Source organism: Ailuropoda melanoleuca, chromosome 3 (genome assembly GCF_002007445.2).
Source record: "Ailuropoda melanoleuca isolate Jingjing chromosome 3, ASM200744v2, whole genome shotgun sequence".
NCBI classification, from domain to species: Eukaryota; Metazoa; Chordata; class Mammalia; order Carnivora; family Ursidae; genus Ailuropoda; species Ailuropoda melanoleuca.
In genome coordinates, this window is record NC_048220.1 from 68,320,365 (window position 1) to 68,333,603 (window position 13,239).

Below are 13,239 nucleotides of genomic sequence, written 5' to 3' on the forward strand. Positions count from 1 at the left end.
GGTGAGAGTGTATGGGAACTCTCCATTCTGTCTTTGCACCTTTTCTGCAAATCTAAAATTATTCCAAAATAAAAAGTTTATTAAAGAAAATAAGAAATTGACAAGCTTAAATATTTTATTTATTTGAGAGAAAGAGAGAGAGAGAAAGTGAGCATAAATTGGGGAAAAGGGCAGAGGGAGAGGGAGAAGTACGCTCATTGTTGAGTGGGGAGCCCGATGTGGGGTTTGATCCCAGGATCCTGGGATCATGACCTGAGCCAAAGGCAGACACTTAACGAATGCATCGCCCAGGTACCCCAAGATTAATTTATTTTCAAATAAAGTGCCCAGGTAATCCAGTGGGGGAAAGGGTAGTCTTTTCAACAAAGGTGTTAGAACAACTGAATATCTCTATGGAAAAAATGAACTTTGATCCTTACCTCAACCTTATATAGAAATTACCTTGATATGGACTATGGACCTTAATTTAAGAGTTTAAAGCTATGAAACTCCTATCCCTCCCCCACACACATAAAAATAGGAGAAATTTTTGTGGCATTGGGTTAAGTCAGTGGTTCTCAATGGGGGACAGTTTTGCTCTTCAGTGGACATTTGGTAATGTCTGGAGATTTTTTTTGATTACCACAACTGGTGTGAGGAACATGCTGTTGATATCTAAGTAGAGTCCAGGCATGCAAATGAACATCCCACAATGCACAGGTTAGGCCCATACAACAAAAGTTATCAATATATCAATAGTACAGAGTTTGAGAAAGCCTGGGTTAATCAATGGTTTCTTAGATAGATAGAGATATCATGAATCATAAAATAAAACTAAATAAATATTTAAATAAGAATAAATAAAAGTTATAAATAAAAATTTAAAGCTTCTTTTTCATGAAAGACACTGTTAAGAAAATGAAAAGTCACCACAGACTGGGAGAAGGTATCTGACAAAAGGCTTGGATATATAAAGAGAAGTCTTATGACCAATAAAAAGAAAACAATCTAATCAAAAATAAGCAAAAGATTTGAACAGACAATTCAAAAAAGAACATACAAAAATGGCCAATAAGCACATGAAAAGATGCTTAACGATACTAGTCATGAGGGAAATGCAAATTAAAATCTTAATGAGATACCAACACATACACATTAGAAAGGCTAAAATTAAAAAGCCTGGCAACTTCAAGTGTTGCAAAGATTTGGAGCAACTGAAACTCTCATACATTGTAGGTGGGATTGCAAAATGGTTCAGCTGCTTTGGAAAATATGTTGGCACTGTCTTATACAGTAAGCATATACTTATCATAGGACCCAGCATTGCTACTTTGTAGTTATATAGCCAAGAGAAATGAAAATATGCATCCATACAAAGACTTGTATGTGAACATTTATAGCCACATTATTCATAATAGCCTCAAATGAAACAATCCAATTATCCATCAACTGGTTAATGGATAAAGAAGTTGTGGTATAACCATACCATGAAATTCTAAATGACAATACAAAAGGAGCAAAATACTGATATACAACAGCATGGATGAATTTCAAAAACTTTTTGCTAAGTAAAAGAGGCCATAAAATTATATTCTATATGATTCTGTTCATAGGAAATTCTGGGAAAGGTAATACTATAGTAACAAAGTGGATCAGTGGTTGCTTGAGGCTAGGAGGGGATCATCTGCAAAGAGGACATTTTTTAGGGTGATTGGAAATATTTTATTTATTTATTTATATATTTTTTAAGATTTTATTTCTTTATTTGTCAGAGAGAGCACAAGCAGGGGAAGCAGCAGGCAGAGGGAGAAGCAGGCTCCCTGCTGAGCAAGGAGCCCGAAGCAGGACTTGATTCCAGGACCCTGGGATCAGGACCTGAGCCGAAAGCAGATGCTTAACTGACCAAGCCACCCAAGCATCCCTAGAAATATTCTGTAACTTGATTGTGGTGATGGCTCCATGACTACATACGATTATGAAAACTTTTAAAGTAAGTGACTTTTATGTTCAACTCAACCAATAGAAATATAAATTGAAAATATAAAATTGAAAAATAAATTGAAAAAAAGAATTTGAGACTTTGGAATTAATAACACACTGCTAAAGGAATAAGAACCAAATAATAAAGGAAAAGTTAATTATATCTAAAAACCAGCTAATAGTAATTATTGAAATTGAGCACTAAATTTAGCTTTGAGTTTCCTGGTAAATAATACAAAAATGAAAACTTCATGTGCTGTGGACTTTTTATTATATCATAAATGGAAGAGTATTTGGTTGTCTGAAGACTGCACATTTTTTTTTCAATCAGTAAAGAATAATTATTTGTGAGAATCTTCACATCAAAACATTAAATACCATATAGTGGACAATATATTCTAAAGGACTGAAAAAAGTTGAAAATATTCTTTATATGATTGTATGGTTGACTCTTACACTGACCATGAATAAACCATTTTTTTTTTTAGGAGCAAAAATAAAGTACATAGTTTCTTGTTACTCTACCCTTTGGAGCAGCTTTTCAGATGTCAGTAATCTGACCAAGAAGAGTTTATGTGAGATCAAGAACAAAGGAGGTATGTTAAAGTTCATGCAGAGAGACTGAGGTATAATCTATGATGCTTGCAGGTGTTGACATTTTTATAAGAATCGAACACTCTAAACCTAGGGGAACTCACCCCGCCCTGTGTGGAGTTTATCTCTTTAAATGTTTAGACAAGCATTCTGTTGAATTCCTAGTTTTTAAATTACAAGCAGAGAAGACAAATTCCACTGATAAGAATCAATACTTAGAACTTCTTCGATAGAACTTTAATAGGGACCATGTGCAATGTTTTGATTTGAGCTGGTCTGCCACCTGATAAGCCTGCCAAATTATCTTCAAGATGTAACCTCAGGTAATGACATTAGTTGACCTATTGAATTATTTGGTATTTTCCATTTGCATGCTGCTGAAATTTGTATGTGGAAAATGAAGAATTGGGTCCTAGCATACTTGATATTGGATTGTTGCTGACTTCTGAAGCAGATGATCAACAGATTCAGTTACTTTCTGTGACCTTTGGTAATTAGGAAAGGGGAGGGTTCTCACATTCCCACTACCTGTGCCAGGACCCAGTTCAGACTATTTAGGTAAGGGTATGGTTAAAGGGGTGGGGGTGGGGGCTTTGGAAACAGTTATAATAAATCCCTTCAAGGGTTATAGTACGCTCTGTGAAGTGCTCATCCCTGCCTCTTTCAAACACCTCTGCAATGGACTGAATGGTTATGTCTCTGCAAAATTCAGATGTTGAAATCCTAATCCCCAAGGTGATGGTATCAGGAAGCAGGGCCTTTGGGAAGTGATTAGGTCATGAGGGCTTATCCTCTTTTGTGCCTATCTTTAAGAGTGATAATTAATTTCATAGTATTTACAATTTTATAGTAGCTTCTTTGGAGACTTTATTCTAAAAGCTCATGTGAAAATTATTGGTACTAAGAATACTATACAAGAGCATTCTGGCACATAATTACCACTGAATCTAATGGAGAAATCTATTTTTCTACTGTATTTTACTTGTTTGTGATGTGAGTGAGTCTTTCTGGGACTCAGCACAATGATTCTTAAACCTCACCGTGCGCAGTCACCCATAGAGCTTGTTAAAATGTATATTCCTGAGCTCTACCCACAGAGATTCTGATTCATTTGGTTTGATGTGGAGCCCAGCAATCTGCAGTTTAGTAGCTTTTCAGGTGATTCAGATGCAGGTAGTCCACAGACCGTACTTCTATAAACATTGGACTATAGTTGAGCTCCTCATACATCTTTTTTCTATATTTACCCTCATTCATCAATGTTTGCCTGGTGTCTGACGCATGGTAGGTACTCCGTAAGTATTTACTTAATGGCGGAATCTTTTTATTGCATGATGAATAATAAAGAACAGAAATATTGAAAATAGTCACACTTTACATATACGTGTTGCTCAAAATCTAAGAATGCTTTGGAACTAAAGAAGCAAATTGAATAATATTTTTCCATACAGTGATTCATCAGATTCTCTCTGGTCAAACTTATGGTTCAGTGGGCTTCCCACTAAAGCCAGGACTGATTTTTAATGGTCAAACATAAGATTCTACATTCTAATTTCTGATTTACATATATATCAGGGGAAATTGTATCCATATGTCTGATATGTTTATAACTAAACAAGGTGTCTTTTTCCAGAGCTCTAATGCTTGAGTTCTAGCAGGACTTTCCCTCCTACTGTTCTTTTAGTCCTCCCCTCTGTGACACTATCTCTGGTGCCAGGAGCTTAAGTTTGAGAAAAACAGCATTTGTGAAATAGTAACTTCTGAGCCACAATTATGTATTGATGATATAGAGATGACAGTCACAGGGCTCAGATGAAACTTCATTTATTTCTTCAGCTTTGGCTCTTTTTCTGCCAAAGTTTGACTAGTTAGGCATGACAAACAAAGCCAATAGCAGGTAAACTTGGTTTGAAAAGAGAAAGATCAGGAACAAAGATCTGTAGCTGAAAGCGCTCAGAATAGGTGTACTCACCACTGGCCCTGGTCATGGAAGTCTTGTACTGCTCATTTCCACTTGTAGGGATTCTGACTGTCATGCATTGTCTCATTCAGATGACCCCTCTTCCGGAAAGATTTTTTTTTTTTTCCCATCTGCATCTAGTAGAACCTCTATTTCATAGTTATTTCTGTGAATCTTCTATCTTTTCCATCAAACTGCTAGCATTCTGAGGGCAAGGTAACTGAACTGAATAAGGACTCCATAAAAATGTGAATGAGCTGCTTGCAAAGGGCCCATGTTTTCTTGCTATGAATGGAAGGACTGGGGCAAATATGCTAAAATGTACTAAGGGCTTTTGAGAGAGTTTTTGCTGGAGAGTCGGGGGGAAGGAAGGTTAAGAATCTTAAAAATAGGGGAGTAGAGAACTTCTGGAAATTGGTGGTGTACCCATTTAATGGAATACTAAACGACAACAGAGAGAAGGATCTTTGCAAGGGGTATAAATGAGGCAATGGTTCATTCACTTTTCCGTTTTAAAAACAACTTGGTGAGATGTATTTTACATATCATTAAATCCATCCATTTCAATTGTACAATTCAATGATTATTAGTAACTTTACTGAGCAGTGCAACCATAACCATAAATTAGTTTTAGAGCATTTTCATTTTCCCAACGAGATCCCTTTTGACCATTTATATAGTTATTCCCATTAATACTCCCAAGCCCACGCAACTACCAATCTGTTTTATGTCTATAAATTTGCCTTTTTTGGGCACTTCATATAAATAGAAGCATGCAATATGTGGTATCCTGTGTCTGGCTTCTTTCTCTTTGCATAATGTTTTTGAGGTTTATGTGTGATGTAGCATGTGTTGGTAGTTCTTCCTTTTTATTGTCAAATAATATTCCATTATATGGATGTACCACACTTAGTATATCCATTTACTGGTTCATTGACATTCAAGTCATTTCCAGTTTGGGACTATTATCAACATTTCTCTATTCTGCAATGAAAATTTCCATACCAGTCATGGTATAGACACATGTTTAAATCTTTCTTATGTCTATATCTAGGAGTAGAATTGCTGGGTCATTTGGTAGTTTTATGTTTAGTTTTTTGAGAAACTTCAGAACTGTTTTTCAAAGTGTCTGCACCATTTTATATTCTCAGTAGCAATGTATGAGGGGTCCCATTTCTTCACATCCTCACCAGCATTTATAATTATCTGCATTATTTCTTACAACCATTCTAATGGGTGTGAAATGGTATCTCATTCCTATTTTAATTTACATTTTCCTAATGACTACAAATGTTGAACATCTTTTCCTGACTTTATTAGCCATTAACCATTTGCATATCTACGTTATAATGAAATAACAACTCATATATTTTACCCATTTTTAAATTGGGCTGTCTTTTGGGGCTCCTGGATGGCTCAGTTGGTTAAGCGTCCAGCTCTTGGTTTCGGCTCAGATCATGATCTAGAGGTCATGAGATTGAGCCCAGCGTAGGGCTCCATGATGAAAGTGGAGTCTGCTTGAAATTCTCTCTCTCCTCTCCCTCTGCCCTTCCCCCACTCCACTTGCATGTACACACTCTCTCTCTTAAAAAAATTTTTGGGTTGTCTTTTTATTATTGAGTTGTAAGAGTTATTTGTATAATTTTGGATATAAATTCTTCATTAGATATGTGTTTTGTAAATATTTTCTCATAGTTTGTTCCTTGTCTTTTTTATTTTCTTAAAGCTGTCTTTTGTAGTGCAGAAATTTTAAAGTTTGTTAATGTCCAATTTGTTAATTTTTTCTTTTATGGAATGTGCTTTTGGTGTCATATCTAAAAAAGTTTTCCCTTACTTAAGGTCTCAGAGATTTCCTCCTATATTTTTTTCTATTTAGCTCTTACATTAAGTCTTACAGACTTAAGTCTGTGATTCATTTGAGTTAAAGGTCTAAGTTCATCATTGGGCATGTGGATATCTTCTTGTCCTTACTTGTCTTATAAACTGACCTCTATTGAGTGCTTGGCTTTAGGGTAGGCCCTTGTGATACAAAAATGAATAATATGATTTTCAATTCCAAGTATAATCTAGGGAGGAATATAACATAACCAAAGAGTATAGAGCAGAGGAACACAACAACTCAAGATCTGGTGAGCTCAACAAAAATGACTCTGAGGTAAAATCACGGAAGTGGCTTCAGTGTTCTCAGGGAAAAGACGTGTACGTATTAGCCCAGTCTAGTGTAACGATTCCAGCTTCTTTGGTCTCTTAACACACTAGTTTGTCACCATCTGTTTTAAGGTATATCCCCTTCAAAATTTATGATTAATGAAGAGTTCGAATACAGATGTGTTTGCTAATTATTTTTTTAAAAAGCACTTGCTATTCTTAGAGTGGGGGCTATAGTGAGTAATATCTTAGAATTCATCACATCTCAGGTTATACCCTGAAAACATGTCTCTCATGTGGACATTACTTTAAAAAATGTTCAAAAACTCTGGTTTAGTGGATGAACATTAGATTAGGAATCAAGAGAGTTAGTCTGGGACTAACACTAATGGCTTTGTGTTGTTGGATCATCACCTAACTTCTGAGACCTTCAGTTTGCTCCCAGTTTAAAGTAGCAGTTCATTTTCAAGCCCTTTACCTTGGAATGTTCTATTTTTTCATTTAATTAACATTTACTGAGTACTCACTTTATGCCAGGCACTGTGAGGCACTATTAAGAAAAGGTAAGATGTCGGCCACAGCAACCTTTTTCATGACACATCCCCAAAGGCAAGAGAAACAAAAGATAAAATGAACTTGTGGGACTTCATCAAGATAAAAAGCTTCTGCACAGCCAAGGAAACAGTCAAAAAAACTAAGAGGCAGCCCACGGAATGGGAGAAGATATTTGCAAATGACACTACAGATAAAAGACTGGTATCCAAGATCTACAAAGAACTTCTCAAACTCAATACACAAGAAACAAATAAACAAATCATAAAATGGGCAGAAGATATGAACAGACACTTTTCCAATGAAGACATACAAATGGCTAACAGACACATGAAAAAATGTTCAAAATCATTAGCCATCAGGGAAATTCAAATCAAAACCACACTGAGATACCACCTTACGCCAGTTAGAATGGCAAAGATAGACAAGGCAAGAAACAACAATTGTTGGAGAGGATGTGGAGAAAGGGGATCCCTCCTACATTGTTGGTGGGAATGCAAGTTGGTACAGCCACTCTGGAAAACAGTGTGGAGGTCCCTTAAAAAGTTAAAAATTGAACTACCCTATGACCCAGCCATTGCACTACTGGGTGTTTACCCCAAAGATACAGACGTAGTGAAGAGAAGGGCCATATGCACCCCAATGTTCATAGCAGCATTGTCCACAATAGCTAAATCGTGGAAGGAGCCGAGATGCCCTTCAACAGATGACTGGATTAAGAAGATGTGGTCCATATCTACAATGGAATATTACTCAGCTATCAAAAAGAACGATTTCTCAACATTTGCTGCAACATGGACAGCACTGGAGGAGATAATGCTAAGAAATAAGTCAAGCAGAGAAAGACAATTATCATATGATTTCTGTCATCTATGGAACATAAGAACTAGGAAGATCGGTAGGAGAAGAAAGGGATAAAGAAAGGTGGGGTAATCAGAAGGGGGAGTGAAGCATGAGAAACTATGGACTCTCAGAAACAAACTGAGAGCTTCAGAGGGGAGGGGGGTGGGGGAATGGGATAGGCTGGTGATGGGTATTAAGGAGGACACGTATTGCATGGTGCACTGGGTGTTATATGCAACTAACGAATCATCGAACTTTACATCAAAAACCAGGGATGTACTGTATGGTGACTAACATAATATAATAAAATATGATTATAAAAAAAAAAAAGAAAAGGTAAGACAAAGAAGCCAGATGCTTTTATAATAAGAAATGAGAAAAAAAATCATTAGAAGATAATGCTGCACATTTAATGTTACCTCTATGATTTCCCTGGTCTAGAATTGCATATCTCTTCTGATCTGGGAGTTAACTGGGAAAGATAAAACAAGAAGGAAAATGACTCCAAAGATCAGCTTATAGAATGTGCTCTGTAAGAGAGAATTCACATGTTAGACGTGTGACAGAGGAGTTCCAGCCTATATAACTGCAACCTACCTTTGGACAATGAGATTTCTTCACATTGTGGTAAAAAAGTATATTTATTTCTCTAAGAGAAGTAGAAGGGAAAGGTATATAAACCTTGGGACTATATAAAGAACTTGGTAGAAATTGGGTATATAATTCTCATTATTGTATTGAAGATTATAATTGATACTTCTTATATTTCAGGTTTTCCTAAAGAGCAAACCTATAGTATGAGACATTTTGTTAAGAAGTATTTTAATGTAGGAGCGCCTGGGTGGCACAGCGGTTAAGCGTCTGCCTTCGGCTCAGGGCGTGATCCCGGCGTTCTGGGATTGAGCCCCACATCAGGCTCCTCCGCTGTGAGCCTGCTTCTTCCTCTCCCACTCCCCCTGCTTGTGTTCCCTCTCTCGCTGGCTGTCTCTATCTCTGTCGAATAAATAGATAATACTTAAAAAAAAAAAAAGAAGTATTTTAATGTAATGCAAGAACATGAATGTGATATAAATGAACTTCATGCCCCTGTTTTCAAGACTTGTCTTTCAGCTTCTGAGTTACATTCTTCAGTACATTTTCTGAACTTCCTTTTATAACTACAGTACCTTCAAACTTGAACCTAAATTATCTAATAGCCTTTTGTGTAATGTACAGACATGAAACCTCTGACTTTTGAAAAGTTTTTTAGGTTAGGGGTGTCTATGTTCCTCTGGCTTGAATTTATCATCCTGTTCTCCCGTTTACCTCCACACGCATGTATTTTCTCTTTTTGACAGTAGATTGTCTGGGGCTGCTTGTATTTGAGTACTGGAACTGTTTGCAAAGTTATAAAAAAAACCCTAACGTTCCATTCCATTCATATAACTTTATAATCTTTTCTTGGCAGATGTACCATTTAGGGGCAACCATAGCTCAAGTGTACTTAGTTATGCCCTAACTATACGTTGTGTTTTGAAAAGGCCTTGCCGATCGGTCAGGATGCTTTGTTGCAACAGACAGAAATTCAACTCAAACTAACCCAAGCAAAAAGAGAATTTATTAGGCTCTTTTACCTAGAAAGTCCCAGTGTGGAAGTGGCCTTAGCACAGCTGAATCCAGGGAGTCAACAGACTTCTAGGCTCTCTTGACTCTGTCACTCAATTCAGTATTCCTCAGGGTATTGACATCATTCTCTAGCAGATTCTCTGTGTGTGGTAATCAGTGATGGCCACTCACACTGGCACCTCCAGACTCCTCTGGTCTTCTATAAGTCAAGGTCAGAGGAAGAGAGACTCTTTGGGGTCCATATACTGCCACTCATCAGGGGACTCTGGTTTTGCTTGGGTCATATGTTTATCTCCATGTACTAATCTGTGACGAGCAGAAGGTATAAAGATTGACTAGCCCAGGAGCTGTCCCAGCTCCTGAAGTCAGGTCAGAGTAAGGCCTCCTGATTTGACAAATTCTCCAGAGCCACATGGAGTGAAAGAAGAGCAGGTTCCTAGTGGATGCCAGGAAGACACAAACAACAGATGTCCACTACATTTGGTAAGGTGTTAGTAAACACTTTTAAGTGCAAGGAGCACTGGCTTTCATTTGCCACAAAACCCCAAAGCTGCTACTAATCATGTTGCAATATGTACTTATCTTTGAAACCATCCCAAATATTCTAGAGATCTATTTAACTCAAGAGAGAACTTGATCTTACTTACAGATTCCTTTTTACTGAATTGGCATTCAGTGTCAATTCTTAAAATTAATTTTCAAACCTTATCAAATTTTTATAAATATTCTCATTGTGATTACTTGGACAAACTATGTTTATTTCACAATAAAAATCACAGGCATTTTACTTGAGAGAGATTATTTAAAAGGCAATTCTTCTTAGGTAATTTGGGTGTGTTGATGGTGTTTGGTTACTTAGAGTTAAAAAAATTTTTTTGGATAGAATTTATTTCAAATCCTTACTTAAAGACTAGAAAAGAGTTTTTAAGTGACCACAGTTATAACCTTCCAGTAAACCACATTTCCTTTCCTTTTATTTCTCAGATCTTGACACTGATAAGCTTTTTGATAGGGGAAAATTCCAAAGCACACATGAAGGAGGGAATTACATTGAGGCGTTTTAAATAGCTAGTCCAAATACAGTAGCCGTTTTTTTCTTTTTCATACTCACAAATTAGGACAGCTCCAGCTTTTAAAATAGAGTAAGAAGAAGGGGTGGCACACATACAGAGCAAACCAGCATCTAAATATAGCATATTAGAATTCTTTGCATATCAAAGATGAGTTATAAAATGTAAGTTGATTTGGGCTCTTAAAATGTTCTGGATGTTGGCCGTGTTGCCATGCTCTAGAGCTTTATGGGGTCTGCATCATAGGATGAAAGAATATTACCAAAAGGCCCTGCCTTATTGTTACATTAAACCTTTTCAGACTATGTCCGGTGTAGATATATTATATACAGAATTTCTATGTATGTGCTTAATTTTAGCAAGAGCATATCTTGTTCTTGCAATCTACTGCTCATAAAATTAGAAGCATCATGTGAATGACTTGTTCCTAGGAAATACACACTGAAATATTTAGTGGTAATAAAAGGCATAATGTCTCCCACTTATTCTCAAATGGTTTAGAACAACAGTAATAATCACATGACATTCTATTATACAAATGTTTCATTATTTATTCAGTCAGTCCTATCTTGGTGATTATATGTGGAGGGAGAGGAGAAAACTGGGTAACTTCAACCCAGGTAATTGGGTTTTCTTTAAGTAGTTTTATTATTTGGCCTGAAATGCTATACATTCCAAAGTTTTAGACCATGTTCCAAAGTCAATATACATGCCATTAGACTTAATAATTGAGTTGACTATGCATTTAAAATATTACTTCAAAGGATTTCTGGTAAAATGTGGGAATGGAGTTATGAGTAGATGAGAGATTCAACACCATTTCAACAGATAGAAAGCAAAGACTAAGATGCTAGAACATGAGTCTCCAGTTTGAAAGGGCCCACTGAGTGCCTAGCATTATGCCTAACACGGTGAATGAAAAGGGACACTTGTAAAGCAAATCTTCATAAAATTACAGCACCATTGGATTAAAGAGGAAATGCTGGGAAACCATGTCACATGCAATAGCTAATAGAATGGCATAATACATCTCAGCAGAAATTTTGGAAAGTAGAAGACAATAAAGTAATGCCACTAAGATTCTGAGAAAAACTGCCTTTCAACCTAGAATTCTATATTCAGCCAATCAATCAATTGTGAGGGTAGAAGAGAGAAAGTTTTGATAAACAAAGTTTTGAAAAATTACCTCCTTGGAGTCTTTCCTTAGGAGGTGACTGAAAGATCTATTCCAAGAAATTGAGGTTGCAACCCAAGAAAGACAAAAAAGTCCCAAGGCCCAAGAAACAGGGTATCCAACTTAGGCGATAGGCAAAGGAAGTTTCAGCTTTGCATTGAGCCTAGGAAGCTACCAGCTGCAGACTGTAGCAAGAGGATGCAAGTTCCATAATGGAAACTGGGGGAAGAAATGAAACGGATGGATTATTTGATTATACTAAACTGCTCAGCAGTTAATTTTCATGGGTCTGTGATCAATATGATGGAGCATTTGGGAAAAAAATATCAAAATTTCTAATATTGATAATTTAAGGAATTTAGGTATAAATATTTAGAAACATGGAAGTTAAATAACTAGAAGAAATAGTTAAAGGGATAAAAGTGGTTATTCATGGGGAAGAATGCAGCTAGATCTGATAAAGTTGATTATCAGCTTTTTAGTACTATTTGATCATATTATCAAGTATTTCAGTTATGTTGATTAAAAATAAGAATCAAGTGGAAATAAAAGTAGTTCGTACTAAAATAAACCATGTAAAGGTGTTAATAATAGGGGAGGGGCGCCTGGGTGGCACAGCGGTTAAGCGTCTGCCTTCGGCTCAGGGCGTGATCCCAGCGTTCTGGGATCCGAGCCCCACATCAGGCTCCTCTGCTATGAGCCTGCTTCTTCCTCTCCCACTCCCCCTGCTTGTGTTCCCTCTCTCGCTGGCTGTCTCTATCTCTGTCAAATAAATAAATAAAATCTTTAAAAAAAAAAAATAATAATAATAGGGGAAACTGGGTGTATGGCATATGGGAACTCTTCTTCACAATTTTTATGTAAATCTAAAACTGTTATTCCAAAAGATAAAGTCTTAAAAATTGAACCACAGAAACATAAAAGATGAAAGAAAGAAAACAGTACACTATAATGCATAATGTATCATATAGTAAGTGTAGTATAATAAAATTAATGAATATCAAAATATATAAAAATAAAATTTATTTCATTACTGATTTTCAAAAAATTTATGAAAAATAAAATATTGCATTATTGTTAATAAATCTTGTCTATACATATTTGTCTTACATTTTGAATTATTCAGTATTACCAGTCACTTTGTTCTTTTTCATGGAAACTTTTGATTTTTTATATAGTGAATAAATATCCCTGTTTAAGATTAGGTGGGTAACATATGTTTCAATCAGTGGACTAATTAGTTTTAGATTATGATTATTCAAGTTAACCTCTTCATCCCCACTTAAGCATCCCAAACGAGTGAAAGCAGACAGATTAGAAGTTGTGCAGGACTA

General features: G+C 36.2%; 1 long non-coding RNA gene across 1 annotated transcript in view; it reads left to right on the top strand.

The window, feature by feature from the left end:
* The first annotated feature begins 1,822 nt into the window (after positions 1–1,822).
* The window catches only part of LOC105240737, an 81,755-nt gene continuing 70,338 nt past the window's right edge, over positions 1,823–13,239 (top strand). Inside the window, exons 1-2 of the long non-coding RNA XR_004624153.1 lie at positions 1,823–1,969; positions 2,448–2,555. This is a non-coding gene — a long non-coding RNA (uncharacterized LOC105240737). The remainder of the gene's footprint in view (positions 1,970–2,447; positions 2,556–13,239) is intronic.